The sequence below is a fragment of the Dermacentor variabilis genome, unplaced genomic scaffold (genome assembly GCF_050947875.1).
Source record: "Dermacentor variabilis isolate Ectoservices unplaced genomic scaffold, ASM5094787v1 scaffold_15, whole genome shotgun sequence".
Classification (NCBI taxonomy): domain Eukaryota; kingdom Metazoa; phylum Arthropoda; class Arachnida; order Ixodida; family Ixodidae; genus Dermacentor; species Dermacentor variabilis.
In genome coordinates this window covers 6,017,333-6,022,424 of record NW_027460313.1, presented here as the reverse complement: position 1 = coordinate 6,022,424, position 5,092 = coordinate 6,017,333, and positions in this window count along the sequence as shown.

The window sequence follows — 5,092 nt, the reverse complement described above, 5'->3', positions numbered from 1 at the left end:
GCGTAAGAAATCCCAGTTTTCTAGAAGCACATTAATAAACATCATCGATACGGCTATCCCATGATAGTCGGTGGGTAATATTGACTCCCAAGTGTTTAAAATTGTCAACTATGATCAGGGGATTATTATTTAACGCATACCTACGTGTGAATGGCCTAATTTTACTTCAGATTCACATAAAGACGGATTTACTAATGTTTGTTTCCATCGACCAGGTTTTACATCTATCAGAGTGATGATTTATGTTGTTCTGCAAACACTCTTGACAATTTCTATTTTTAAATGGCTTCTAAAAATGGAGTCATTATAATTTAAACAAAGAAAATTAGGATAAGAAGAAATTTAACGATTTAAGTTGATGGTGGAGGCGTCTACCGATTAAACGGTGTCGTTAATTAAGATAAGAAAGAAAGCAGGGTCAAGGACACTACCCTGGAGAACTCTCGAGGTTACAGGCAGGACTTCCAAGCTGCAACCATCTAACTGGTCAAAGTGTTTCCGGTTGAGGATCTAAGAGCGGATCCAAATAATTAGATTAATGTGTAGATTAAAGCTAGCAAACTTCACGAATAGTTTAACATGACAGACACAGTCGAAGCCTTTTCTAAAATTTAAGAAGATAACATCTGTTTGGCAACCCTTACTTTATACACCCTTTATACACTCAAGCTCGCTCGCTCGACCAGTCCGTTCCGCCAGCGTGTGCCTGCGCGCGGAACGGTGCGGGCGACCGCAAGGCGGACTGCTTCTCAAAATTTGGTGTACAGTCGGTTGGCAGTTGGCAACCATTCGGTGGAGCAAAGGTGTTCAAGGTTGGCGACTATCATTAACAGTAGACGACACTGTCATATTTTTGTTCACGTGAGTTCAAGTTTCTGCGTCACGGTGAAAACGCGATACTCGGCTGTCACATTCTGTTCTGCAGCCGCGTGTGTGGCATTGGCGCGGTCATCCATGTTTAAAACACTGCACAGTAATCTTTTCTGCGCTACCTTTTCAAAGGGCGCGTTAAGTTAGCACGCTCCGAACTCCAAAGAGCACGCTCGAGTGCGCTCGAGTCCGACGCCTTCAGAGCTTAACTTAACGGCGATTTTCGCCGACTGTTTTCGGGTGCACGAACGCATAGTCTGGCGAATGTTATGTTGCTTCCGCATCCGCTATCGCACTACGCGCACTTTTCGAAAATGGCCCCGCCGACCGTACTCCTACAGTTCTTGTTAGACAATGAAGAGGTATAGAAGAACTTGACGCGCGGCGACGGAGGCAGCAGCAGCGGCTTACGTATGGGATGCAAGCTCAACGTTCGCGCCAAGCACAAAGCGGCCCAACACGTCCCCGACCTCGCCTGGAGGAGGAGTAGATTTTAATGGAGAGAAATGAGGAGAGGTCGGCCTGGAGAGCGTGTCTCTAGCCTGCTACTCCTCACTGGGGAAAGGGGAAGTGGGAAATACAGGGAAAGGTAGGTGGCGGGTGATTATGTTATGGTACAATGAGATACTATATACACGTTGTCCAATATGCGGATGCGCACTGTAGACCTCGCCTGAGAGCAGCTTGAGACGCCCGGCTGGGCCGCGGCTTGAGGTGTGCGCTGTGTCGGTTTCGAACGGCGGCGGCGTGCCGGTCGTTTCTAGTCGGCCGCGGCGGCGTCGGCGGCCCGGCGCCGGGTATTTAATCGGCGGCGGCGGCGGCGCCGGCGGCGTGACAAGCTAAACCATAAATTTAAAAAGCTGTTTCGCTACAGCCTTCTTTGCTAAACTAGTTGAAAATTTGGGGCATTTCGTACTAAGGGATGAGACGACCAATTGCAGAGGGGTTGAAGGGTGAGAAAAATGCAAAATGTTCTGTAAATCTTGTTTTTTGGCACCATATTAAAAAAAATGAGGCACATATCTCAAGCGCGTATGTTGCGTTTATATATTTCTTGCTCCACGAACGTGCAGAACCTGCGTCGTAGTCGCAATTATTTTCTTTTTTTTTTTGCTATGCCTCGGTTATATTTTTCCATTGCGCAAGGATTCAGTGAATTAATCTATAATTGCAAAGGCGGCACCGACGCGCGAGACACTCGATATATTCATCGTACTTCCACTTTTTTCTGAATGAGATTGTGTTTATACAATATTCTTTACGAAAAAAAGAAAGAGACCTCTTCTACGGCCACCTTTTGCTTGGTTCAGCCCTTTACCAGTCAAATAATTAGTTGATGTTATAACACAAACATTTCCGATTGGACAGTTTCTGAAATCACTTGTCCTGAATATTAGTCACCGTTTGTTCCAAGAAACTTTTCTTTTTAACGGCCTTTTCCGGGAATAAGAAAGAATTAAATTACTTTTTTTGTGCAGCAGGTGAACAGTTTTGCAGCTGAGGGTATAAAACAAATTTGCCCGCTTTGTTAGCGCATCAACAGCTAGTTTGGATAAACTAAGTGCGGATTAGTATGAATGCAGACTGTGCTATAGTTCAGTAGAACTGTCGGTGTCAGTTGCATTCGATTTGCCATATATATATATATATATATATATATATATATATATATATATATATATATATATATATATATATATATATATATATACACAGTAGAATCTCGATAAATGGAAATCGCTTAAACGGAATTGCCGCTTAAACGGTACAGTCGCCTGTAGTTTGGTTGGTTTTGTATTCACATAATGTAAAAAAAACTTTCGGTAATCGGAACTGAAATGTCCGCGTCACCGTGTAAACGGAACCGAAAATGAAACTTTTTGGCAGACCCATTGTCAGTTTTTTCCGGTTCCGGCTGTTTCTTGTTTTTAGTCGTAAGCCTCACCTCGTTGGTAGTCAGTCGTGATTGCGCAACGAATGAGCAGTTCTTGTGTTGTGTTAGTGCAGTTCTTATTCTAGTCGTTCATCAGTTCAAGTCGCCGAGGTTACAGGGCTTAGCCCCCGCCGCCTCGTTCGTGCCGTCTTGGTGCCATTCGTACATCGGTGGCTTGAAAGCGCTCGCGAAGTTGAGGCCTAGCCTCTGTTGTTTCAATGGCGGCACAGAAGCGTGCACACCATGCACTTACATTAAAAAAGAAGATGGACATTATTCTTGACTTCGAAAGTGGCTCTTACACGAAGTCAGCGCTCGCAACGAAGCACGGCGTCTCGAAAAGCAGCTTAACGAGGATCCTGCACGTCAAGGAGAAGCTACGGGATGTCTTCGAAAGTTCGCGATTCGGACCCCAGAGGAAGCATCTGCGACAAGGCGACCACGAAGAACTAGAGAAGTGTCTCGTGTTGGTGGCTTAGGAGAGCCCGGAGCCAGAACATTCCCATTAAGGGACCACTAATCCGTGCAAAGGCAGAAGAGTTTGTCCTTCAACTTTGAGTAACAGACTTCTTGTGCAGTGAGGGCTGGCTGACAAGCTTTAAAGACAGAAGCGGCTTAGTTTTTCGCACCATTGCAGGAGAAGCCGCAGCAGCTGATGCGACAGCGTGTCGCGACTGGCGCGCACGGTGGCTTCCGGAGATTATGCGCCAATTCAAGGACGATGACATCTACAACGTAGATGAAACCGCGTTTTTTTTTAAGCTCCTGCCAACGAAATCGATGGCTTTCAAAGGTGAGAAATGCACAGTGGCGAACTGAGCAAAGAAAGTCTGACTGTTCTTGTAGGAGCGAACATGTCGGGCAGCGATAAGTTGAAACTGCTTGTGATCGAGAAATCGAAAAACCCTCGCTGTTTTAAGGGCATAATTAATATGCCCGTGACTTACGAGTCAAACTCAAAAGCGTGGATGACGCAAGCCCTCTGCAACAAATGGCTGCACACCGAGGATGCACGATTTTCGCTGCAGAAGAGGAAAGCGCTTTTCCTTGTTGATAATTGCCCTGGACATGGGACTTTAACAGGACTGATGTCGATTCAGTTGGAGTTTCTTCCGGCCAACACCACGGCACTTGTTGCAGCCCATGGATCAGGGAGTTATTCAAGCCCTGGAAGCCCGCTTCCACAAGGGTCTCATGCACAGGATGCTGGTGTGTATGAACCAGAATAAGGAGTACAAGATGGACATTCTTGGCGCCATTCATCTTATTGCCGATGCCTGGAGGCAGCTGACTGCTAATACTATAGCGAATTGCTTTAGGCAGGCGGGATTTTTTTCGAGCGACCAGGCATCCAACTTGCAGGATTTGCCTGAATGTGACGGTGAAGATCCCCTTGAGAGGCACGAGGTAGTAGAGTAGTGTGCTTTAAAGGAAATCCATCTGGATTTTGATGAGTACGTGCACATCGATGGTGATGTTGTGACTTGCCCTGAAAACACGGTGGAGAGCATTGTTGCTGAGCTGTGTGATGAAGAAGAAAGTGAGCCAGAAGAGGAATCTGAAGGGGTAGCTACCGTGGAGCCTACCAGACTTCAATGAGCAGACTCAGCTGTGCAGTATCTCGAAAAAAATTTTCTCCAGGAACCAGGATCTGAAATGTTTGTCCAAAGCTTAGGTGCCATGGAAAAAAAACAATCCTAAAGATGCAGTTCCAAGGACTCAAACAAAGCGAAATTGGTGCATTTTTTAGTGCACAGTGACTAATTGTTGCCAAATAAACTTTGTGAGTGCTGTACCAAAACCTCTTGCAGTTTTCTAAAAACTTATCAGGTACATTCACCTTCTAGTGCTTAGAGCTGTAAAAATGGACGGAACACACAGCGCGATGTGTGCGCGCATATTTGAGCCTACAATCAGCCTCGGAGATCAATTGTGTATTTCTGAATGCTCCAAGCACTAATGTGACCTTATTGCAGTATTATCCTCCATTTCTAAGCTGCGGTGTAGGAGCCATGAAACATACGCGGCGATCGTAACAGCGTGGGTACCATTCTGCTACGATAGGAGCTGTGATGTTACACTTTGACAAGCATTCAAACTGTTCGCTGCAGGTTACATTGCGCGACTACTTGGTTGGATGGAGGAGGTTTCCGCCCCTGAATAAAATAGTTTTGGCAAGCAATAATAGCATACCTTAGTCTGAATTAAGCTTGTCCAGCAAAGGGACCTTTACGAACTGCGCGAGCGTCCTAAGCAGTGGTAGGTGCTGGATTACAGATATCTTTGTTC